Genomic DNA, 26,826 nt, shown 5'->3' with positions numbered 1-26,826 from the left:
CCCACCCAAATCTAACGCTCTCTGCACATGTTATATCTGCCCCCCCTGCATTGCACATGGTTTTGCCCAACTGCTAACAAAATTGCTGCTGCGATCAACTCAGAATTAGGCCCTATATACTTACACACCTATGTGTGCCTCTACTTACACACTGATACACAACAGTCACTATACACACTCACCTATGTGTGCGTATACACTGTCATACAACACTATACACTCCTACACACCTACAGTATGTGTGTCTCCACATACAGTATACACAACAGCTGCCATATTCTTTAGTCTTCAGAACCGTGTGATATTCTGTGTGCCATACTGTATACATACATATACATAACATATACACTCTGAATAGTGTGATAATCACCCATGCCACATTGTGCAGATGTGCGCAGTTTACACAGCTACTTTATTTGTCTCAGAAGTACAGTGTAACTTTCCTACAGCAACAGTTCTTGTGGCTTTTGCGTCATGTGAGGAACTGATCTGTTTGGCAAATACGGATAATCCACAGGCAGCATAGGCTCCAGCCCAGGGCCCAGTGACACTAACGGGTTTTATGTGGGCTGTTTTTGTTTTTTTGTTTTTTACAAAAGGGGGAGGGGGGAGGGGTGATGGGGGACCAGCATGGTGCCTAGGGACCCAAGGGGTCCAAATCAGGCTTGCTCCAGTTGCATATTTGTCGTCATTTGTCTATCTATCTATCTATCTATCTATCTATCTATCTATCTATCTATCTATCTATCTATCTATCTATCTATCTATCTATCTATCCCCTCCGTACAGCCACAATTAGTTCTATTATCCATTACAATTAAATCTTTTGCATGCGTTTACAACATTTGTAAAAGCATGTCTGACACTAGAAACTATTGTCTATAATTTGTACATATCCATTGGAATTATTTTTGAGTATATGACCTGAACGGCGATCCATATATTTTTTTAAACATTTAAGGCCAAGGAGAATGTCAAGTGATTTGATGTGTGCCATGGTAACCAATCATGTGCTGCACTTTTTAGGCCAGAATGCTCCTTATCTTCTCAATGTCTCCAATAACTGTGAAGGACACTTGTACCCTGTTAAATGAAGCGTAAATGAAGAGGGAATGAAATAACCAGAGGAACATGATCTTTACCTCAAGTGAGGATGATTTGCATCTGTTCTGAGACAAGACCAGCCTTTGAGGTGTACACGTGTTCCCCAACTGTCCGAATTATGATATGGCCAAGCCTCCTGTCCTGATTCATGGATCTAAAATGTTGGGAGACGTGTACAGCTCATTCCGGGCCTTGGCGTGCCTGTTGTTGTACTCAATGTAAAAATGTTAAGGCTGGGGCAGGGCTTGTCGCCAAAAGTTCTATGCTTATGTAACAGCAATGCCTACTAGAACAGGGTTATATTCTGCAGAACACGATTCATATGTATTCTCTACCCATTGTGTCTGTAAAGGTCTGTTTTCAGCTTTGGTAACTGCTGTTCTTGTGTTATGTGTACCAGTTTGGTAGCCATTACCTGCTATTCACAAGTCATACACATTTCACAATGAATTGGATTGGGCAGGAGAATCTGCTTCTCTCAGGACTTGCTGATACTTAGCTGCTATTTTTGCATCTGTACAAGTTAATAAACACAAAAAGTGCGCTAAAATAGGTGAAATAAGAAATATTGGTGCCATTTCAGTCATTGCATTCTAAGGAAGCAATTCAATTCGCAGTGATGGCCACAAAGTGCTGGGTCACCTCGGAGACCTTGCCGCCAAAACATTGCGCATTTTCCCTCATACACGTGTGATGTGCACAGGACAATGTGCAATGTGCAATGATGGGTATCATAATTCTCCTTGATTTGTGCATATAGCGACCACACATTGTTGAGAATTTAATTGCCCCCTAAAATTTTAACAGCACATTTAAAATGTTAGAATGCAGCACCCCTAGTACAACAGGTTGCATTGGAAAAGGGCCATGTATGAAAAGCACATGGAAAATGCATCACCACCAAAGTGCATCTAATACATGCATTATTCATCTTCAGTATTTATACCCATTTTACCAGTGCATACTGTATGTGGGAATTGGGAGATGTGTAATGATTGTGACACTCAAAATGTGCTGCACCCTGGCCCTCATTCAGGTGCGGTTAGAGTTGCTATCTCTGCTGCTTACAGAGAAGCTGTAGTGATAGCACTAATATGGTAATGCAGCAGGGGGCGTCACGCCTCCTGCATGTTTTACTGATATGAGTCAGATCATCTCCTGACCCATGGGATCGCGCAAGCCAGCCGCCACATTTGTGAAACAGAGGCCAGGAATCTCCCTGTCTACCGATGGAGATCCTGGCCTTTTCCCTCCATCACAATGCCAGCGACACGCCTCCATTTTAAGAAGTGGAGGCTGTCGCCTCCCCAAACTGCATCAGACTGTCAATCACGGATATTCTGATGCTGTCCTGCGTCTGCTGTCTCAGACCTGTACTACGCACGTGCAGTATGGGTTCGGCTCATGTATGTGCTGCAGATCCCTCCGGGATCTGAATGAGGGCCCTAATCCATTCATTCTCTTCACACCACTAACCATAGAGGTTTGAATGCCCAGAGTGTCTCCAGTCTTCCAGCATGGATATTTGCATTTATTGCAGTTAGAACTTATGTTATGGATAAATAGTAACCAATGAGGACGTGTTAGCTTCTAGTGTTTTGACAGATAGTGTATTGACAGAGTAAATGACTGATGCAGACTTGGCAGAAAAATGGACATAGTGTTCCTAAAAGCATTCCTCCCAACTGTCCTGTTTTTGGCAGGGTGTGTCCAGTGTATTGAGAGACAGCTGTTACCAGGCCGAGTGGGGAAAGTGCCTGATATCAGCTAAATCAGCTCTGAATCTTTCATATAGATGAATCATGTGCTTGGTACCGAACATCTCCTATTTCTCTAACGTCCTAAGTGGATGCTGGGGACTCCGTCAGGACCATGGGGAATAGCGGCTCCGCAGGAGACAGGGCACAAAAATAAAGCTTTAGGATTAGGTGGTGTGTACTGGCTCCTCCCCCTATGACCCTCCTCCAAGCCTCAGTTAGGTTTTTGTGCCCGTCCGAGCAGGATGCAATCTAGGTGGCTCTCTTAAAGAGCTGCTTAGAAAAAGTTTTTTAGGTTTTTTATTTTCAGTGAGTCCTGCTGGCAACAGGCTCACTGCATCGAGGGACTTAGGGGAGAGAATTTCAACTCACCTGCGTGCAGGATGGATTGGATTCTTAGGCTACTGGACACCATTAGCTCCAGAGGGAGTCGGAACACAGGTCTCACCCTGGGGTTCGTCCCGGAGCCGCGCCGCCGACCCCCCTTACAGATGCTGAAGATTGAAGGTCCGGAAACAGGCGGCAGAAGGCTCTTCAGTCTTCATGAAGGTAGCGCACAGCACTGCAGCTGTGCGCCATTGTTGTCACACACTTCACACCAAGCGGTCACGGAGGGTGCAGGGCGCTGCTGGGGGCGCCCTGGGCAGCAATATTTTAATACCTTAAGGCAAAAGAATACATCACATATAGCCATTAAGGCTATATGTATGTATTTAACCCATGCCAGTTATCTAAATCTACGGGAGGAAAGCCCGCCGAAAAGGGGGCGGGGCTTATTCTCCTCAGCACACAGCGCCATTTTCCTGCTCAGCTCCGCTGTGAGGAAGGCTCCCAGGACTCTCCCCTGCACTGCACTACAGAAACAGGGTAAAACAGAGAGGGGGGGCATTTTTTTGGCGATATATTGGATATATTTAAGCTGCTATAAGGAACAACACTTATATAAGGTTGTTCCCATATATATTATAGCGCTTGGGTGTGTGCTGGCAAACTCTCCCTCTGTCTCCCCAAAGGGCTAGTGGGGTCCTGTCTTCGATAAGAGCATTCCCTGTGTGTCTGCTGTGTGTCGGTACGTGTGTGTCGACATGTATGAGGACGATGTTGGCGTGGAGGCAGAGCAATTGCCGATAATGGTGATGTCACCCCCCAGGGAGTCGACACCGGAATGGATGGCTTTGTTTATGGAATTACGTGATAATGTCAGCACATTACAGAAATCAGTTGACGACATGAGACGGCCGGCAAACCAGTTAGTACCTGCCCAGGCGTCTCAGACACCGTCAGGGGCTGTAAAGCGCCCTTTGCCTCAGTCGGTCGACACAGACCCAGACACAGACACTGAATCTAGTGTCGACGGTGATGAAACAAACGTATTTTCAAGTAGGGCCACACGTTATATGATCACGGCAATGAAGGAGGCTTTGCATATCTCTGATGCTGCAAGTACCACAAAAAGGGGTATTATGTGGGGGGTGAAAAAACTACCTGTAGTTTTTCCTGAATCAGAGGAATTAAATGATGTATGTGATGAAGCGTGGTTTAACCCAGATAGAAAAATGCTAATTTCAAAAAAGTTATTAGCATTATACCCTTTCCCGCCAGAGGTTAGGGCGCGCTGGGAAACACCCCCTAGGGTGGATAAGGCGCTCACACGCTTATCAAAACAAGTGGCGTTACCGTCTCCTGATACGGCCGCCCTCAAGGATCCAGCAGATAGGAGACTGGAAACTACCCTAAAAAGTATATACACACATACTGGTGTTATACTGCGACCGGCCATCGCCTCAGCCTGGATGTGCAGTGCTGGGGTCGTCTGGTTGGATTCCCTGACTGAAAATATTGATACCCTGGATAGGGACAGTATTTTATTGACTATAGAGCAATTAAAGGATGCTTTCCTTTTATATGCGAGATGCGCAGAGAGATATTTGCACTCTGGCATCGAGAGTAAATGCGATTTCCATATCTGCCAGAAGGAGTTTATGGACGCGACAGTGGTCAGGTGATGCGGATTCCAAACGACATATGGAAGTATTGCCGTATAAAGGGGAGGAATTATTTGGCGTCGGTCTATCGGATCTGGTGGCCACGGCAACTGCCGGAAAATCCACCTTTTTTACCTCAGACCCCCTCCCAACAGAAAAAGACACCGTCTTTTCAGCCGCAGTCCTTTCGGTCCTATAAGAACAAGCGGACAAAAGGACAGTCATATCTGCCTCGGGGCAGAGGAAGGGGTAAGAGAGGGCAGCAAGCAGCCCCTGCCCAGGAACAGAAGCCCTCCCAGGGTTCTGCAAAGCCCTCAGCATGACGCTGGGGCCTTACAAGCGGACTCAGGAACGGTGGGGGGTCGACTCAAGAATTTCAGCGCACAGTGGGCTTGCTCACAGGTGGACCCCTGGATTCTGCAGGTAGTATCTCAGGGTTACAGGTTGGAATTCGAGAAGTCTCCCCCTCGCCGGTTCCTAAAGTCTGCTTTGCCAACGTCTCCCTCAGACAGGGCGACGGTATTGGAAGCCATTCACAAGCTGTTTGCTCAGCAGGTGATAGTCAAGGTACCCCTCCTACAACAGGGAAAGGGGTATTACTCCACGCTATTTGTGGTACCGAAGCCAGACGGCTCGGTAAGACCTATTCTAAATCTGAAATCTTTGAACCTGTACATACAAAAATTCAAGTTCAAGATGGAGTCACTCAGAGCAGTGATAGCGAATCTGGAAGAAGGGGACTTTATGGTGTCCCTGGACATAAAGGATGCTTACCTGCATGTCCCAATTTGCCCTTCACATCAAGGGTACCTCAGGTTCGTGGTGCAAAACTGTCATTATCAGTTTCAGACGCTGCCGTTTGGATTGTCCACGGCACCTCGGGTCTTTACCAAGGTAATGGCCGAAATGATGATTCTTCTGCGAAGAAGAGGCGTATTAATTATCCCTTACTTGGACGATCTCCTGATAAGGGCAAGGTCCAGAGAACAGCTGGAGGACGGAGTAGCACTAACCCAAGTAGTGCTGCAACAACACGGGTGGATTCTGAATTTTCCAAAATCTCAGTTGACCCCGACAACACGTCTGCTGTTCCTGGGAATGATTCTGGACACGGTTCAGAAAAAGGTGTTTCTTCCGGAGGAGAAAGCCAGGGAGTTATCCGAACTTGTCAGGAACCTCCTAAAACCAGGGACAGTGTCTGTGCATCAATGCACAAGAGTCCTGGGAAAGATGGTGGCTTCTTACGAAGCGATTCCATTCGGCAGATTCCACGCACGAACTTTTCAGTGGGATCTGCTGGACAAATGGTCCGGATCGCATCTGCAGATGCATCAGCGGATAACCTTATCGCCACGGACAAGGGTGTCTCTTCTGTGGTGGTTGCAGAGTGCTCATCTGTTAGAGGGCCGCAGATTCGGCATACAGGACTGGGTCCTGGTGACCACGGATGCCAGTCTGAGAGGCTGGGGAGCGGTCACACAAGGAAGAAACTTCCAGGGAGTATGGTCAAGCCTGGAGATGTCTCTTCACATAAATATACTGGAGCTAAGAGCGATTTACAATGCTCTAAGTCTGGCAAAACCCCTGCTTCAGGGTCAGCCGGTGTTGATCCAGTCGGACAACATCACGGCAGTCGCCCACGTAAACAGACAGGGCGGCACAAGAAGCAGGAGTGCAATGGCAGAAGCTGCAAGGATTCTTCGCTGGGCGGAAGATCATGTGATAGCACTGTCAGCAGTATTCATTCCGGGAGTGGACAACTGGGAAGCAGACTTCCTCAGCAGACACGATCTACACCCGGGAGAGTGGGGACTTCATCCAGAAGTCTTCCACATGATTGTGAACCGTTGGGAAAAACCAATGGTGGATATGATGGCGTCCCGCCTCAACAAAAAACTGGACAGGTATTGCGCCAGGTCAAGAGATCCTCAGGCAATAGCTGTGGACGCTCTGGTAACACCGTGGGTGTTCCAGTCAGTGTATGTGTTCCCTCCTCTGCCTCTCATACCAAAAGTACTGAGAATTATACGGCAGAAGGGAGTAAGAACGATACTAGTGGCTCCGGATTGGCCAAGAAGAACTTGGTACCCGGAACTTCAAGAGATGCTCACGGAGGATCCGTGGCCTCTACCTCTAAGACGGGACCTGCTTCAGCAGGGACCGTGTCTATTCCAAGACTTACCGCGGCTGCGTTTGACGGCATGGCGGTTGAACGCCGAATTCTAAAGGAAAAAGGCATTCCGGAAGAGGTCATTCCTACACTGGTAAAAGCCAGGAAGGAGGTGACTGCACAACATTATCACCGCATTTGGAGAAAATATGTTGCGTGGTGTGAGGCCAGGAAGGCCCCCACGGAGGAATTTCAACTGGGTCGATTCCTACATTTCCTGCAAACAGGATTGTCTATGGGCCTCAAATTGGGGTCCATTAAGGTTCAAATTTCGGCCCTGTCGATTTTCTTCCAGAAAGAATTGGCTTCAGTTCCTGAAGTCCAGACTTTTGTAAAAGGAGTACTACATATACAGCCCCCGGTTGTGCCCCCAGTGGCACCGTGGGATCTTAATGTAGTCTTGGATTTTCTCAAATCCCATTGGTTTGAGCCGCTCAAATCGGTGGAGCTGAAGTATCTCACATGGAAAGTAACCATGCTACTGGCCCTGGCTTCAGCCAGGAGAGTATCAGAATTGGCGGCTTTATCATATAAGAGCCCATATCTGATTTTCCATACGGACAGGGCAGAACTGCGGACGCGTCCTCATTTTCTGCCTAAGGTGGTGTCAGCGTTTCACCTGAACCAGCCTATTGTGGTGCCTGCGGCTACTAACGAGTTGGAGGATTCCAAGTTGTTGGACGTGGTCCGGGCATTGAAAATATATATTTCAAGAACGGCGGGAGTCAGAAAGTCTGACTCACTGCTTATATTGTATGCACCCAACAAGATGGGTGCTCCTGCTTCTAAGCAGACGATTGCTCGTTGGATTTGTAGCACAATTCAACTTGCATATTCTGTGGCAGGCTTGCCACAACCTAAATCTGTCAAGGCCCATTCCACAAGGAAAGTGGGCTCATCCTGGGCGGCTGCCCGGGGAGTCTCGGCATTACAACTCTGCCGAGCTGCTACTTGGTCAGGGGCAAACACGTTTGCAAAATTCTACAAATTTGATACCCTGGCTGAGGAGGACCTTGAGTTCTCTCATTCGGTGCTGCAGAGTCATCCGCACTCTCCCGCCCGTTTGGGAGCTTTGGTATAATCCCCATGGTCCTGACGGAGTCCCCAGCATCCACTTAGGACGTTAGAGAAAATAAGAATTTACTTACCGATAATTCTATTTCTCGTAGTCCGTAGTGGATGCTGGGCGCCCATCCCAAGTGCGGATTGTCTGCAATACTTGTACATAGTTATTGTTACAAAAAAATCGGGTTGTTATTTGTTGTGAGCCGTCTGTTCAGAGGCTCCTACGTTTGTCATACTGTTAACTGGGTTCAGATCACAAGTTATACGGTGTGATTGGTGTGGCTGGTATGAGTCTTACCCGGGGTTCAATATCCTTCCTTATTGTGTACGCTCGTCCGGGCACAGTATCCTAACTGAGGCTTGGAGGAGGGTCATAGGGGGAGGAGCCAGTACACACCACCTAATCCTAAAGCTTTATTTTTGTGCCCTGTCTCCTGCGGAGCCGCTATTCCCCATGGTCCTGACGGAGTCCCCAGCATCCACTACGGACTACGAGAAATAGAATTATCGGTAAGTAAATTCTTATTTTATGCTAATTTTTCCAGATTCTTTTATTTGCAGTCATTAGACAAAAGTAGTATGGAAATCAATGAACAATTTTGGAGGGAGATGCGGTCAGGTTCCCGGCAGTCAAAATACTGATGCCGTAGCATGCCAGCAGCGGCATCACTAAATATGAATTTATTTAATTTATTTGCTATACTGAAAAAAAGGCCAGGTACATTTTTAAAACTCTGGGTGCAGTAACATCACTATTGCAAAGTGCCATTTGTGTGGGAACATTGTAACGACAGCACACTGCAGGCACAAAGTGGCTCATTTTACCTATTAACCCCAGAGGGGTAGGCAGTATAATGAACGATGTTGCATTCCCGTATATGCGCAGGCATTGCACGTTACGGGGAATTTAATTGTCCTCGTGATCTTGTTGATCTAACATTGTGGGACCGGCTTTTTAATGAGCTAATTGGTTTAAAACTGATAACTGAAGACAGTAGCCTTAAGGGGGGTACAACGGGAGATTTCTTCCAGAGATGTGTGCTGAGCGAGGAGGGGGGGGGGGGGGACCGCTCATTGCACCCAGCGGTGAAATGAGCCTGCGATAGCTAATGCCGGCACCCCTACACACTGAGCGATGTGTTCTTACTTGTTAAATAATCTAGTCAGATTGTTTAGCAATTAAGTGAACATCGCTCCGTGTGTTCCCCCCTTTTCATTCAGTTCATTATTGTTAGTGTTTTAGTGGCAGGCGTGAGAAGCGGTGACCAGGGTGGATGTGAGGCAGTGATCAGTGGAGGAGTAGATGGGGTGGCAGGGGGTGTGGAAAGAAGAGAAGTTTGAGATGTAGGAGGGGATAGAGGGGGAAAAGTACTACGCCTTTGAGAGAGAGGTAAAGTGGAGAGAGAAAAAGTGCCAGCCAATCAGTGACTGCCATGTTATAGGCTATGTTTGAAAAATGGCAGGAGCTAATTGGTTGGTACCTTGGGGGTAATTCAGACCTGATCGCTGCTGTAAATTTTCGCACAGCGGCCGTTCAGGTCCAAACTGCGCATGCGTATGCATCGCAATACGCAGGCGCGTTGCACGGGTACAAAGCGGATCGCCGCTTAGCGATGGGTTTGTGCGAAGGATCCATTCGCACGGGCGATCGCAAGGAGATTGACAGGGAGAAGGCGTTTGTGGGTGTCAACTGACCGTTTTCAGGGAGTGTCTGGAAAAATGCAGGCGTGTGCAGGGAGGGTTCCTGATGTCAGTTCCAGTCCTGGACAGGCTGATGTGATCACAGCGGCTGAGTAAGTCCTGGGCTGCGCAGAGACTGCACAAAATCTGTTTGTACAGCTCTGCTACACATGCGTTTGCACACTTGCACAGCTAAAATACACTCCCCCTGTAGGCGGGAATGTCTGATCGCAGCAGTGCAAAAATCGATTGTAGCGATCAGGTCTGAATTAGGCCCCTTATCTCTCTCCACTTTATCACTCTCCAAGACTTGGTACATCTTCCCCAGAGTGATTAACATCTTTGGTCCTGTTTCTGAGTCAGACGCAGCGGTGCCAGTGTGTGCATCTTTTTAGCGGTCACACGTGTGTGACTATATGCTAATACTGCTATAACCACTTCCCTTGTGTCTAGGCGTGTGTATAAATGTGCAAGGACTGAGATACACTTTGAGTGTCACAAATGTTGCAGTCCTTCGTGGTGTGTCTTTAGACGCCACCATCAGTCGCACCATGGAAACTTACACCAGCCCCATAATAGGTTCAGATGCTCTGTCTGAGTTTGGCCTCCAGTGTGAGTGATGAAGTATCTGTGTATGCAAACACTTCAACGACACGCCTGCAACGGTCCCATAAAACGCCCATAAGAAGGACTATCTCCATGCTTCTGATTAGCCCCCTCCCTGTCACCGCCCAGTCACTACCCAGTGTGCATGTGACTTAGACAAATGCGCAGTAAAACAAATCGCTCAGCTGCATCCAGCACCGACCTAGCATGCAGCTTAGAATCAGGCCGTTCAAAAGCGAGTGAGGAGTTTGACATTTGCATGACTGTGCACTGCTTCCATTGTAACCTGGATTGTAAGCACATGTCTGGCTATTCAACTACTAAAAATGATTTCTCTATCGTCCTAGTGGATGCTGGGGTTCCTGAAAGGACCATGGGGAATAGCGGCTCCGCAGGAGACAGGGCACAAAAGTAAAGCTTTACGATCAGGTGGTGTGCACTGGCTCCTCCCCCTATGACCCTCCTCCAAGCCTCAGTTAGATTTTTGTGCCCGGCCGAGAAGGGTGCAATCTAGGTGGCTCTCCTAAAGAGCTGCTTAGAAAAGTTTAGCTTAGGTTTTTTATTTTACAGTGAGTCCTGCTGGCAACAGGATCACTGCAACGAGGGACTTAGGGGAGAAGAAGTGAACTCACCTGCGTGCAGGATGGATTGGCTTCTTGGCTACTGGACATTAGCTCCAGAGGGACGATCACAGGTACAGCCTGGATGGTCACCGGAGCCTCGCCGCCGGCCCCCTTGCAGATGCTGAAACGAGAAGAGGTCCAGAATCGGCGGCAGAAGACTCCTCAGTCTTCTTAAGGTAGCGCACAGCACTGCAGCTGTGCGCCATTTTCCTCTCAGCACACTTCACACGGCAGTCACTGAGGGTGCAGGGCGCTGGGAGGGGGGCGCCCTGGGAGGCAAATGAAAACCTAATTTGGCTAAAAATACCTCACATATAGCCTCCGGGGGCTATATGGAGATATTTAACCCCTGCCAGAATCCACTAAAGAGCGGGAGACGAGCCCGCCGAAAAAGGGGCGGGGCCTATCTCCTCAGCACACAGCGCCATTTTCCTTACACAGCTCCGCTGGTCAGGACGGCTCCCAGGCTCTCCCCTGCACTGCACTACAGAAACAGGGTAAAAAAGAGAGGGGGGGGCAAAATTGTGGCAAAAATATATTATTAAAGCAGCTATACAGGGAGCACTTATTATAAGGCTATCCCTGTCATATATAGCGCTTTTGGTGTGTGCTGGCAAACTCTCCCTCTGTCTCCCCAAAGGGCTAGTGGGGTCCTGTCTTCGTTAAGAGCATTCCCTGTGTGTCTGCTGTGTGTCGGTACGTGTGTGTCGACATGTATGAGGACGATATTGGTGTGGAGGCGGAGCAATTGCCAAATATGGGGATGTCACCTCCTAGGGGGTCGACACCAGAATGGATGCCTTTATTTATGGAATTACGGGATAGTGTCAACACGCTAAAGCAGTCGTTTGACGACATGAGACGGCCGGACAATCAATTAGTGCCTGTCCAGGCGCCTCAAACACCGTCAGGGGCTGTAAAACGCCCTTTGCCTCAGTCGGTCGACACAGACCCAGACACAGGCACTGATTCTAGTGGTGACGGTGACGAATCAACCGTATTTTCCAGTAGGGCCACACGTTATATGATTTTGGCAATGAAGGAGGCGTTACATATAGCTGATACTACAGGTACCACTAAACAGGGTATTATGTGGGGTGTGAAAAAACTACCTATAGTTTTTCCTGAATCAGAAGAATTAAATGAGGTGTGTGAAGTTATTGGCTTTGTACCCTTTCCCGCCAGAGGTTAGGGCGCGCTGGGAAACGCCTCCTAGGGTGGACAAGGCGCTCACACGCTTATCAAAACAAGTGGCGTTACCCTCTCCTGAGACGGCCGCACTTAAAGATCCAGCAGATAGGAGGATGGAAAATATCCAAAAAAGTATATACACACATACAGGTGTTATACTACGACCAGCTATAGCGACAGCCTGGATGTGCAGTGCTGGGGTAGCTTGGTCAGAGTCCCTGATTGAAAATATTGATACCCTGGATAGGGACAATGTTTTACTGTCTTTAGAGCAAATAAAGGATGCATTTCTTTATATGCGTGATGCACAGAGGGATATCTGCACACTGGCATCACGGGTAAGTGCTATGTCCATTTCGGCCAGAAGAAGTTTATGGACGCGACAGTGGTCAGGCGATGCGGACTCAAAACGGCATATGGAAGTTTTGCCGTATAAAGGGGAGGAGTTATTTGGAGTCGGTCTATCGGATTTGGTGGCCACGGCTACAGCCGGGAAATCCACCTTTTTACCTCAAGTCACTCCCCAACAGAAAAAGACACCGACTTTTCAACCGCAGCCCTTTCGTTCCTTTAAAAACAAGAGAGCAAAGGGATATTCATATCTGCCACGAGGCAGAGGAAGGGGGAAGAGACAGCAACAGGCAGCTCCTTCCCAGGAACAGAAGCCCTCCCCCGCTTCTACAAAAGCCTCAGCATGACGCTGGGGCTTCTCAAGCGGACTCGGGGGCGGTGGGGGGTCGTCTCAAGAATTTCAGCGCGCAGTGGGCTCACTCGCAGGTAGATCCCTGGATCCTGCAGATAATATCTCAGGGGTACAGGTTGGAACTAGAGACGAATCCACCTCGCCGTTTCCTGAAGTCTGCTTTACCAATGTCCCCCTCCGACAGGGTGACGGTCTTGGAAGCCATTCACAAGCTGTACTCTCAGCAGGTGATAGTCAAGGTACCTCTTTTACAACAAGGAAAGGGGTATTATTCCACTCTATTTGTGGTACCGAAGCCGGATGGCTCGGTAAGACCTATTCTAAATCTGAAGTCCTTGAACCTGTACATAAAGAAGTTCAAGTTCAAGATGGAGTCACTCAGAGCAGTGATAGCGAACCTGGAAGAAGGGGACTTTATGGTATCCTTGGACATCAAGGATGCGTATCTCCACGTTCCAATTTACCCCTCACACCAGGGGTACCTCAGGTTCGTCGTACAGAACTGTCACTATCAGTTTCAGACGCTGCCGTTCGGATTGTCCACGGCACCTCGGGTCTTTACCAAGGTAATGGCCGAGATGATGATTCTTCTTCGAAGAAAAGGCGTATTAATTATCCCATACTTGGACGATCTCCTAATAAGGGCAAGGTCCAGAGAACAGCTAGAGATGGGATTAGCACTGTCTCAAGAAGTGCTAAAACAGCACGGGTGGATTCTGAATATTCCAAAATCCCAGTTAATTCCGACAACACGTCTGTTGTTCCTAGGGATGATTCTGGACACGGTTCAGAAAAAGGTTTTTCTCCCGGAGGAAAAAGCCAAGGAGTTATCCGAGCTTGTCAGGAACCTCCTAAAACCAGGAAAGGTGTCTGTACATCAATGCACAAGAGTCCTGGGAAAAATGGTGGCTTCTTACGAAGCAATTCCATTCGGCAGATTCCACGCAAGAATTTTCCAGAGGGATCTGTTGGACAAATGGTCAGGGTCGCATCTTCAGATGCACCAGCGGATAACCCTGTCTCCAAGGACAAGGGTATCTCTTCTGTGGTGGTTACAGAGTGCTCATCTATTGGAGGGCCGCAGATTCGGCATACAGGATTGGATCCTGGTGACCACGGACGCCAGCCTGAGAGGCTGGGGAGCAGTCACACAAGGAAGAAACTTCCAGGGAGTGTGGACGAGCCTGGAAACGTCTCTTCACATAAACATTCTGGAACTAAGAGCAATCTACAATGCTCTCAGCCAGGCAGAACCTCTGCTTCAGGGAAAGCCGGTGTTGATCCAGTCGGACAACATCACGGCAGTCGCCCATGTGAACAGACAGGGCGGCACAAGAAGCAGGAGTGCAATGGCAGAAGCTGCAAGGATTCTTCGCTGGGCGGAAAATCATGTGATAGCACTGTCAGCAGTGTTCATCCCGGGAGTGGACAACTGGGAAGCAGACTTCCTCAGCAGACACGACCTTCACCCGGGAGAGTGGGGACTTCATCCAGAAGTTTTCCACATGCTGGTAACCCGTTGGGAAAGACCAATGGTGGACATGATGGCGTCTCGCCTCAACAAAAAACTGGACAGGTATTGCGCCAGGTCAAGAGATCCGCAGGCAATAGCTGTGGACGCGCTGGTAACGCCTTGGGTGTACCAGTCGGTATATGTGTTTCCTCCTCAGCCTCTCATACCAAAAGTATTGAGAATTATACGGCAAAGAGGCGTAAGAACGATACTAGTGGTTCCGGATTGGCCAAGAAGAACTTGGTACCCGGAACTTCAAGAGATGATCACGGAAGATCCGTGGCCTCTACCTCTGAGAAGGGACTTGCTTCAGCAGGGTCCCTGTCTGTTTCAAGACTTACCGCGGCTGCGTTTGACGGCATGGCGGTTGAACGCCGGATCCTAAAGGAAAAAGGCATGCCGGAAGAAGTCATTCCTACTTTGATTAAAGCACGGAAGGAAGTAACCGCGCAACATTATCACCGCATTTGGCGAAAATATGTTGCGTGGTGCGAGGATCGGAGTGCTCCGACGGAGGAATTTCAACTGGGTCGATTCCTACATTTCCTGCAATCAGGATTGTCTATGGGTCTCAAATTGGGATCTATTAAGGTTCAAATTTCGGCCCTGTCGATTTTCTTCCAGAAAGAATTGGCTTCAGTTCCTGAAGTCCAGACTTTTGTTAAGTGGCACCGTGGGATCTCAATGTTGTTTTGGACTTTCTCAAATCTCATTGGTTTGAACCACTAAATAATGTGGATTTGAAATATCTCACATGGAAAGTGACCATGCTACTAGCCCTGGCTTCGGCCAGGAGAGTGTCAGAACTGGCAGCTTTATCTTACAAAAGCCCATATCTGATTTTCCATTCGGACAGGGCAGAACTGCGGACTCGTCCGCATTTTCTCCCTAAGGTGGTGTCAGCATTTCATCTGAACCAGCCTATTGTAGTGCCTGCGGCTACAAGTGACTTGGAGGACTCCAAGTTACTGGATGTTGTCAGAGCATTGAAAATATATATTGCAAGGACAGCTGGAGTCAGAAAATCTGACTCGTTGTTTATATTGTATGCACCCAACAAGATGGGTGCTCCTGCGTCTAAGCAGACGATTGCTCGTTGGATCTGTAGCACAATCCAACTTGCACATTCTGTGGCAGGCCTGCCACAGCCTAAATCTGTAAAGGCCCACTCCACAAGGAAGGTGGGCTCATCTTGGGCGGCTGCCCGAGGGGTCTCGGCATTACAACTTTGCCGAGCAGCTACGTGGTCAGGGGAGAACACGTTTGTAAAATTTTACAAATTTGATACTCTGGCTAAGGAGGACCTGGAGTTCTCTCATTCGGTGCTGCAGAGTCATCCGCACTCTCCCGCCCGTTTGGGAGCTTTGGTATAATCCCCATGGTCCTTTCAGGAACCCCAGCATCCACTAGGACGATAGAGAAAATAAGAATTTACTTACCGATAATTCTATTTCTCGGAGTCCGTAGTGGATGCTGGGCGCCCATCCCAAGTGCGGATTATCTGCAATAATTGTACATAGTTATTGTTAACTAATTCGGGTTATTGTTGTAGGGAGCCATCTTTTAGAGGCTCTTCTGTTATCATACTGTTAACTGGGTTTATATCACAGGTTGTACGGTGTGATTGGTGTGGCTGGTATGAGTCTTACCCGGGATTCATAAATCCTTCCTTATTGTGTACGCTCGTCCGGGCACAGTACCTAGCTGAGGCTTGGAGGAGGGTCATAGGGGGAGGAGCCAGTGCACACCACCTGATCGTAAAGCTTTACTTTTGTGCCCTGTCTCCTGCGGAGCCGCTATTCCCCATGGTCCTTTCAGGAACCCCAGCATCCACTACGGACTCCGAGAAATAGAATTATCGGTAAGTAAATTCTTATTTTCCTCCAAGAAAACAGAATGCTACTGTATTAAAGCAGGTTTTAGAGGTGGTAGGCCAACGCAGCCAGAGGAACGTGAAACAGGGCTGCTTACAAAAATCCATGAGTCTGAGGGCAAGATCAGGCCGCAAGGAGGGCGAGTTGTGGGGCCGTTGGAGTTGTATTGGCCCCAATGAGTTAACAAGAGTCATAAATGTTATGTCATGTCATAGGCACATACAGTATTTGTATATATGTGAATTAAGGGCCTAATTCAGTAAGGATTGCAGTGTCCAAGCAGTTACTGCGATCAAATAGTTGCCGCCCAGAAATAGAGAAAAAACGGCCATCGTAAAAATTGCAAATGCATTGCAATATGCGGGCTGATCGCAAATTCATACGCAATTCCCGGAACATCAAAGATTTTTCCTATCTGCGCCAGGCAAGGTCATCCACAATTTTTCTAAACAAGAGGCTGGAAGTGGTCATCGCTGACGTCAGAGGCCCTCCTTAAAAACTGCTGGACACGCCTGTGTTTTTTCAGACACACCCAGAAAACGTTGGGTTTCCGCCCAGAAACGCTGGCTTCCTGTCAGTCAAACAGCATCTGCATTGCGATCACTATGTGTTCGCATTTTAGTCGCTGTTTTTGCTAGCGCAGTGCAAATGCTGTGCATGCGCAGTCATTTGATAATCGGCCGAATTGCGATTATCAAATTTTGCGATCCTTACTGAATTAGGCCCTAGGTGTGCTTTGATTGTATATCATGTAATATTATAGGTTTATTAGCCTTCAAAGATACAGTACACCGTATATTGCCCACATTTGATAAAATCCAGTTTGACCTTATTTGCAGCCTTTTTTTTTTCAAATCAAGGACATATAGGCAGATGTATTAAGTGATAAAGTGGAAAGATGTAAAGTACCAAGCAATCAACTCCTAACTGTCATTTCTCTGACGTCCTAGTGGATGCTGGGAACTCCGTAAGGACCATGGGGAATAGACGGGCTCCGCAGGAGACTGGGCACTCTAAAAGAAAGATTAGGTACTATCTGGTGTGCACTGGCTCCTCCCTCTATGCCCCTCCTCCAGACCTCAGTTAGAATCTGTGCCCGGCCAGAGCTGGATGCACCTAGTGGGCTCTCCTGAGCTTGCTAGAAAAGAAAGTATTTGTTAGGTTTTTTATTTTCAGTGAGATCTGCTGGCAACAGACTCACTGCTACGTGGGACTGAGGGGAGAGAAGCAAACCTACCTGCTTGCAGCTAGCTTGTGCTTCTAAGGCTACTGGACACCATTAGCTCCAGAGGGTTCGAACACAGGGCCTGACCTCGATCGTCCGTTCCCGGAGCCGCGCCGCCGTCCCCCTTGCAGAGCCAGAAGACAGAAGAGAACGACGAAAACGGCGGCTGAAGACTCCTGTCTTCATTAAGGTAGCGCACAGCACTGCAGCTGTGCGCCATTGCTCCCACAGCACACCACACACTCCGGTCACTGTAGGGTGCAGAGCGCTGGGGGAGGGGGGCGCCCTGGGCAGCAATTATAATACCTTTTGGCACAAATTATACACATAATACAGTCTGGCACTGTATATGTGTGCAAACCCCCGCCATTAAGTCACACAAAACGCGGGACAGAAGTCCGCCGCTGAGGGGGCGGGGCCTTCTTCCTCAGCACACCAGCGCCATTTTCCCTTCACAGCTCCGCTGGAAGCAGCTCCCCAGGCTCTCCCCTGCAGTATCTGGATACAAGAAGGGTAAAAAAGAGGGGGGGGGGGGCACTTAAATTTAGGCGCAAATAAGATAAGTAAGCAGCTATTGGGAAAAATCACTTATTATAGTGTACATCCCTGTGTTATATAGCGCTGTGGTGTGTGCTGGCATACTCTCTCTCTGTCTCCCCAAAGGACTTTGTGGGGTCCTGTCCTCAGTCAGAGCATTCCCTGTGTGTGTGCGGTGTGTCGGTACGGCTGTGTCGACATGTTTGAGGAGGGTTACGTGGAGGTGGAGCAGGGGCAGATTAGTGTGGTGTCGCCCCCGTCGGGGCCGACACCTGATTGGATGGATATGTGGAAGGTCTTAACCGACAGTGTCAACTCCTTACATAAAAGGTTCGATGACGCAGCAGCCTTGGGACAGCCGGGGTCTCAGCCCGCGCCTGCCCAGGCGACTCAGAGGCCGTCAGGTGCTCATAAACGCCCTCTGGCTCAGATGGTAGACACAGATGTCGACACGGAGTCTGACTCCATTGTAGATGAGGATGAGAATGTACAGTCTACAAAGGCCATCCGATGCATGATTACTGCAATGAAAGATGTATTGCACATTTCTGACGTTAACCCGGTTACCACCAAGAGGGGTATTATGTTTGGGGAGAAAAAGCAGCAAGTGACTTTTCCCCCATCTGATGAATTAAATGATTTGTGTGAAGAAGCGTGGAGTTCCCCTGATAAGAAACTCCTGCTTTTAATCTGTATTGATCCTTGGACACTTTGGACACAACCATCCTTTGCTATCCTGCATGCTATTGGACTTCTGGAGAGATAGTGCACGTCTTCCATTTCCATCTGCTGGGGCTGCAGTGAACTCCTGGGTGATATACCATCTGTGTTGTCCTATGGATTTTATTACATGCTTATGTTCTTTTAATTTCTTGTAAGTTTTATCGGTGTATTAAAACCAGTGCGTGTTTTAAAGAAATACTACACTATGGTCGTTGTTTAATGGTGCCTCGTATTTCCAAAATTTCATTCCACTGGAGAAAGAGGCATCTATCGTTACAGGTCTCCTGGGATACTTATACGTTGTGTTTGAATCTTTGGCTGATTTGAGGAACGTCTAGAGTATAAACTGTTCCATCATCTCATGAGGATCTACCTACTAATAAGGGTGAATGAAAATTTTTCCAGTTGAATATAATTCCATTTCACATGATAATTTGATGAGCGCTAATTTTCAAGTGTAATAATTCTTTTCACCAAGAAACTAGTGATGTCTAAGAGGTTACTGATGGCGTACCCTTTCCCGCCAATGGATAGGTTACGTTGGGAAACATCCCCTAGGGTGGACAAGGCGCTCACACGCTTATCTAAAAGGGTGGCACTGCCGTCTCAGGATACGGCCACCCTAAAGGAGCCTGCGGATAGAAAGCAGGAAGCTATCCTGAAGTCTGTGTATACACACTCTGGTACTCTACTGAGACCTGCTATTGCTTCAGCCTGGATGTGTAGTGCTGCAGCAGCATGGACTGATACCCTGTCAGACAACATTGATTCCCTCGACAGGGATACTATTTTGCGAACCATGGAACATATAAAAGACGTCGTCTTATATATACGGGATGCCCAGAGGGACATTTGCCTGCTGGCATCTAGAATTAATGCAATGTCCGTTTCTGCCAGGAGAGTATTATGGACTCGGCAGTGGACAGGTGATGCTGATTCTAAAAAACACATGGAGGTTTTGCCTTATAAGGGTGAGGAATTGTTTGGGGACGGTCTCTCGGACCTCGTATCCACAGCAACAGCTGGGAAGTCGACTTTTTTACCTCAGGTTCCCTCACAGCCTAAGAAAGCACCGTATTATCAAATGCAGTCCTTTCGGCCTCAGAAAGGCAAGCGGGTCAGAGGCGCATCCTTTCTGGCCAGAGGCAGGGGTAGAGGAAAGATGCTGCACCAGGCAGCCAGTTCCCAGGAACAAAAATCCTCCCCTGCTTCCACTAAGTCCACCGCATGACGTTGGGGCTCCACTGGCGGAGCCAGGTGCGGTTGGGGCGCATCTCCGAAACTTCAGCAACCAGTGGGTTCGCTCACAAGTGGATCTCTGGGCTGTACAAATTGTATCTCAGGGATACAAGCTGGAGTTCGAGGCGACTCCCCCTTGCCCTTACCTCAAATCAGCCTTGCCAGCTCCTCCCAGGGAAAGGGAGATAGTACTGGCGGCAATTCACAAGCTGTACCTCCAGCAGGTGATAATCAAGGTCCCCCTCCTTCAAAAGGGAAGGGGTTACTATTCCACAATGTTTGTGATACCGAAACCGGACGGTTCGGTGAGACCCATTCTAAATTTAAAATCCTTGAACACTTATATAAAGAAGTTCAAGTTCAAAATGGAATCGCTCAGGGCGGTTATTGCAAGCCTGGAAGAGGGGGATTTTATGGTGTCGCTGGACATCAAGGATGCTTACTTGCATGTCCCCATTTACCCACCTCACCAGGAGTACCTCAGGTTTGTGGTACAGAACTGTCATTACCAATTCCAGACGTTGCCGTTTGGTCTCTCCACGGCTCCGAGAATATTTACCAAGGTAATGGCCGAAATGATGATACTCCTTCGAAGAAAGGGAGTTATAATTATCCCGTACTTGGACGATCTCCTCATAAAGGCGAGGTCCAAAGAGCAGTTGTTGGTCAGCGTAGCACTCTCTCAGGAAGTGTTGCAACGGCACGGCTGGATTCTGAATATCCCAAAGTCGCAGCTGATTCCTGCGACGCGTCTGCTTTTCCTGGGAATGATTCTGGACACAGAACAGAAGAAGGTGTTTCTCCCGGAGGAGAAGGCCCAGGAATTGTCATCTCTGGTCAGGGACCTCCTGAAACCAAAACAGGTGTCAGTGCATCACTGCACGCGAGTCCTGGGAAAGATGGTGGCTTCTTACGAAGCAATTCCCTTCGGCAGGTTCCATGCAAGGATCTTTCAGTGGGATCTGTTGGACAAATGGTCCGGATCGCATCTTCAGATGCATCGGTTGATCACCCTGTCCCCAAGGGCCAGGGTGTCTCTGCTGTGGAGGCTGCAGAGTGCTCATCTTCTCGAGGGACGCAGGTTCGGCATACAGGACTGGGTCCTGGTGACCACGGATGCAAGCCTCCGAGGATGGGGGGCAGTCACTCAGGGAAGAAACTTCCAAGGACAGTGGTCAAGTCTGGAGACTTCTCTACACATAAATATATTGGAACTAAGGGCCATCTACAACGCCCTGAGTCAAGCAGAGCCCCTGCTTCAAAACCAATCAGTACTGATTGTCAGACAACATCACGGCGGTCGCCCCATGTAAACCGCCAGGGCGGCACAAGAAGCAGGATGGCAATGGCAGAAGCCACAAGGATTCTTCGATGGGCGGAGAATCACGTGCTAGCACTGTCAGCAGTGTTCATTCCGGGAGTGGACAACTGGGAAGCAGACTTCCTCAGCAGGCACGACCTCCACCCGGGAGAGTGGGGACTTCATCAAGAAGTCTTCACACAGATTGTAAATCGTTGAAAACTGCCACAGGTGGACATGATGGCGTCCCGCCTCAACAAAAAGCTAAAAAAATATTGCGCCAGGTCACGGGACCCTCAGGCGATAACTGTGGACGCACTAGTGACACCGTGGGTGTACCAGTCGGTTTATGTGTTCCCTCCTCTTCCTCTCATACCCAAGGTACTGAGGATAGTAAGAAAGAGAGGAGTAAGAACTATACTCATCGTTCCGGATTGGCCAAGAAGAACTTGGTACCCAGAACTACAAGAAATGATCTCAGAGGACCCATGGCCTCTGCCTCTCAGACAGGACCTGTTACAGCAGGGGCCCTGTCTGTTCCAAGACTTACCGCGGCTGCGTTTGACGGCATGGCGGTTGAACGCCGGATCCTAATGGAAAAGGGCATTCCGGATGAAGTGATTCCTACGCTGATAAAAGCTAGGAAGGATGTGACAGCAAAGCATTATCACCGCATATGGTGGAAATATGTTGCTTGGTGTGAGGCCAGGAAGGCCCCAACAGAGGAATTCCAGCTGGGTCGATTTCTGCACTTCCTACAGTCAGGGGTGACTATGGGCCTAAAATTGGGGTCCATAAAGGTCCAGATTTCAGCCCTATCTATTTTCTTTCAAAAAGAACTGGCTTCACTGCCTGAAGTTCAGACGTTTGTTAAGGGAGTGCTGCATATTCAGCCCCCTTTTGTGCCTCCAGTGGCACCTGGGGATCTTAACGTTGTGTTGGATTTCCTGAAATCACACTGGTTTGAGCCACTTAAGACCGTGGAGCTAAAGTATCTCATATGGAAGGTGGTCATGCTGTTGGCCTTAGCTTCAGCTAGGCGTGTGTCAGAATTGGCGGCTTTGTCATGTAAAAGCCCATATCTGATCTTTCATATGGACAGGGCAGAGTTGAGGACTCGTCCCCAATTTCTCCCTAAGGTGGTATCAGCGTTTCATTTGAACCAGCCTATTGTGGTGCCTGCGGCTACTCGGGACTTGGAGGACTCCAGGTTACTTGATGTAGTCAGGGCTTTGAAAATCTATGTAGCTATATAGAATTTACTCACCGGTAATTCTATTTCTCGTAGTCCGTAGTGGATGCTGGGCGCCCGTCCCAAGTGCGGACTCTCTGCAATACATGTATATAGTTATTGCTTAACTAAAGGGTTATTGTTATGAGCCATCTGTTACTGAGGCTCAGTTGTTGTTCATACTGTTAACTGGGTATGGTTATCACAAGTTGTACAGTGTGATTGGTGTGGCTGGTATGAGTCTTACCCTGGATTCCAAATCCTTTCCTTGTTGTGTCAGCTCTTCCGGGCACAGTTTCCTTAACTGAGGTCTGGAGGAGGTGCATAGAGGGAGGAGCCAGTGCACACCAGATATTACCTAATCTTTCTTTTAGAGTGCCCAGTCTCCTGCGGAGCCCGTCTATTCCCCATGGTCCTTACGGAGTTCCCAGCATCCACTACGGACTACGAGAAATAGAATTACCGGTGAGTAAATTCTTATTTTTTCAAACTTAGGGGGTCTATGTACTAAGGCTTGAAGAGAGATAAAGTGGACAGATATAAAGTACCAACCAACTAGCTCTTGTCATTATTCAAACATAGGCCCAAATGTATTAAGCTTTAAAAAGTGATGAAGTGGAGACAGATTACGGGGGATATTCAATTGTGTGAAAAGTCGGTTGGGTGTCTGTTTTCTCTATCGTCCTAGTGGATGCTGGGGTTCCTGAAAGGACCATGGGGAATAGCGGCTCCGCAGGAGACAGGGCACAAAAGTAAAGCTTTCCGATCAGGTGGTGTGCACTGGCTCCTCCCCCTATGACCCTCCTCCAAGCCAGTTAGATTTTTGTGCCCGGCCGAGAAGGGTGCAATCTAGGTGGCTCTCCTAAAGAGCTGCTTAGAGAAAGTTTAGCTTAGGTTTTTTATTTTACAGTGAGTCCTGCTGGCAACAGGATCACTGCAACGAGGGACTTAGGGGAGAAGAAGTGAACTCACCTGCGTGCAGGATGGATTGGCTTCTTGGCTACTGGACATCAGCTCCAGAGGGACGATCACAGGTACAGCCTGGATGGTCACCGGAGCCTCGCCGCCGGCCCCCTTGCAGATGCTGAAACATGAAGAGGTCCAGAATCGGCGGCAGAAGACTCCTCAGTCTTCTAAAGGTAGCGCACAGCACTGCAGCTGTGCGCCATTTTCCTCTCAGCACACTTCACACGGCAGTCACTGAGGGTGCAGGGCGCTGGGAGGGGAGCGCCCTGGGAGGCAAATGAAAACCTATTTGGCTAAAAAATACCTCACATATAGCCTCCGGGGCTATATGGAGATATTTAACCCCTGCCAGAATACACTAAAGAGCGGGAGACGAGCCCGCCGGAAAAGGGGTGGGGCCTATCTCCTCAGCACACAGCGCCATTTTCCTTACACAGCTCCGCTGGTCAGGACGGCTCCCAGGTCTCTCCCCTGCACTGCACTACAGAAACAGGGTAAAACAAGAGAGGGGGGGCAAAATAGTGGCAAAAATTATATTATAAAAGCAGCTATACAGGGAGCACTTATTATAAGGCTATCCCTGTCATATATAGCGCTTTTGGTGTGTGCTGGCAAACTCTCCCTCTGTCTCCCCAAAGGGCTAGTGGGGTCCTGTCTTCGTTAAGAGCATTCCCTGTGTGTCTGCTGTGTGTCGGTACGTGTGTGTCGACATGTATGAGGACGATATTGGTGTGGAGGCGGAGCAATTGCCAAATATGGGGATGTCACCTCCTAGGGGGTAGACACCAGAATGGATGCCTTTATTTATGGAATTACGGGATAGTGTCAACACGCTAAAGCAGTCGTTTGTCGACATGAGACGGCCGGACAATCAGTTAGTGCCTGTCCAGGCGCCTCAAACACCGTCAGGGGCTGTAAAACGCCCTTTGCCTCAGTCGGTCGACACAGACCCAGACACAGGCACTGATTCCAGTGGCGACGGTGACGAATCAACCGTATTTTCCAGTAGGGCCACACGTTATATGATTTTGGCAATGAAGGAGGCGTTACATTTAGCTGATACTACTGGTACCACTAAACAGGGTATTATGTGGGGTGTGAAAAAACTACCTATAGTTTTTCCTGAATCAGAAGAACTAAATGATGTATGTGATGAAGCGTGGGTTGCCCCCGATAAAAAGATGCTAATTTCAAAGAAGTTATTAGCTTTATACCCTTTCCCGTCAGAGGTTAGGGCGCGCTGGGAAACACCTCCTAGGGTGGATAAGGCGCTCACACGCTTATCTAAACAAGTGGCGTTACCCTCTCCTGAGACGGCCGCACTTAAAGATCCAACAGATAGGAGGATGGAAAATATCCAAAAAAGTATATACACACATACAGGTGTTATACTACGACCAGCTATAGCGTCAGCCTGGATGTGCAGTGCTGGAGTAGTTTGGTCAGAGTCCCTGATTGAAAATATTGATACCCTGGATAGGGACAATGTTTTACTGTCTTTAGAGCAAATAAAGGATGCATTTCTTTATATGCGTGATGCACAGAGGGATATCTGCACACTGGCATCACGGGTAAGTGCTATGTCCATTTCGGCCAGAAGAAGTTTATGGACGCGACAGTGGTCAGGCGATGCGGACTCAAAACGGCATATGGAAGTTTTGCCGTATAAAGGGGAGGAGTTATTTGGAGTCGGTCTATCAGATTTGGTGGCCACGGCTACAGCCGGGAAATCCACCTTTTTACCTCAAGCTACTCCCCAACAGAAAAAGACACCGACTTTTCAACCGCAGTCCTTTCGTTCCTTTAAAAACAAGAGAGCAAAGGGATATTCATATCTGCCACGAGGCAGAGGAAGGGGGAAGAGACACCAACAGGCAGCTCCTTCCCAGGAACAGAAGCCCTCCCCCGCTTCTACAAAAGCCTCAGCATGACGCTGGGGCTTCTCAAGCGGACTCGGGGGCGGTGGGCGGTCGTCTCAAGCATTTCAGCGCGCAGTGGGCTCACTCGCAGGTAGATCCCTGGATCCTGCAGATAATATCTCAGGGGTACAGGTTGGAACTAGAGACAGATCCGCCTCGCCGTTTCCTGAAGTCTGCTTTACCAACGTCCCCCTCCGAAAGGGAGACGGTTTTGGAAGCCATTCACAAGCTGTACTCTCAGCAGGTGATAGTCAAGGTACCTCTTCTACAACAGGGAAAGGGGTATTATTCCACTCTATTTGTGGTACCGAAGCCGGACGGCTCGGTAAGACCTATTCTAAATCTGAAGTCCTTGAACCTGTACATAAAGAAGTTCAAGTTCAAAATGGAGTCACTCAGAGCAGTGATAGCGAACCTGGAAGAAGGGGACTTTATGGTGTCCTTGGACATCAAGGATGCGTACCTCCACGTTCCAATTTACCCCTCACACCAGGGGTACCTCAGGTTCGTTGTACAAAACTGTCACTATCAGTTTCAGACGCTGCCGTTCGGATTGTCCACGGCACCTCGGGTCTTTACAAAGGTAATGGCCGAGATGATGATTCTTCTTCGAAGAAAAGGCGTATTAATTATCCCATACTTGGACGATCTCCTAATAAGGGCAAGGTCCAGAGAACAGCTAGAGAGGGGATTAGCACTGTCTCAAGAAGTGCTAAAACAGCACGGCTGGATTCTGAATATTCCAAAATCCCAGTTAATGCCGACAACTCGTCTGCTGTTCCTAGGGATGATTCTGGACACGGTTCAGAAAAAGGTTTTTCTCCCGGAGGAAAAAGCCAAGGAGTTGTCCGAGCTTGTCAGGAACCTCCTAAAACCAGGAAAGGTGTCTGTACATCAATGCACAAGAGTCCTGGGAAAAATGGTGGCTTCTTACGAAGCAATTCCATTCGGCAGATTCCATGCACGAATTTTCCAGAGGGATCTGTTAGACAAATGGTCAGGGTCGCATCTTCAGATGCACCAGCGGATAACCCTGTCTCCAAGGACAAGGGTATCTCTTCTGTGGTGGTTGCAGAGTGCTCATCTATTGGAGGGCCGCAGATTCGGCATACAGGATTGGATCCTGGTGACCACGGACGCCAGCCTGAGAGGCTGGGGAGCAGTCACACAAGGAAGAAACTTCCAGGGAGTGTGGACGAGCCTGGAAACGTCTCTTCACATAAACATTCTGGAACTAAGAGCAATCTACAATGCTCTAAGCCAGGCAGAACCTCTGCTTCAAGGAAAACCGGTGTTGATCCAGTCGGACAACATCACGGCAGTCGCCCATGTGAACAGACAGGGCGGCACAAGAAGCAGGAGTGCAATGGCAGAAGCTGCAAGGATTCTTCGCTGGGCAGAGAATCATGTGATAG

The 26,826-nt window shown here is 48.6% G+C and overlaps 1 protein-coding gene across 1 annotated transcript in view; it reads left to right on the top strand.

Moving 5' to 3' along the window:
- The window catches only part of ARHGEF3 (Rho guanine nucleotide exchange factor 3), a 612,175-nt gene that overhangs the window by 837 nt on the left and 584,512 nt on the right, over window positions 1-26,826 (top strand). The gene's annotated exons all lie outside the window — the stretch shown is intronic.

The sequence above is a fragment of the Pseudophryne corroboree genome, chromosome 9 (genome assembly GCF_028390025.1).
Source record: "Pseudophryne corroboree isolate aPseCor3 chromosome 9, aPseCor3.hap2, whole genome shotgun sequence".
Taxonomy (NCBI): Eukaryota; Metazoa; Chordata; class Amphibia; order Anura; family Myobatrachidae; genus Pseudophryne; species Pseudophryne corroboree.
Note: the sequence above shows the minus strand (reverse complement) of the source record. Positions and strands in the feature narration are given on the sequence as shown.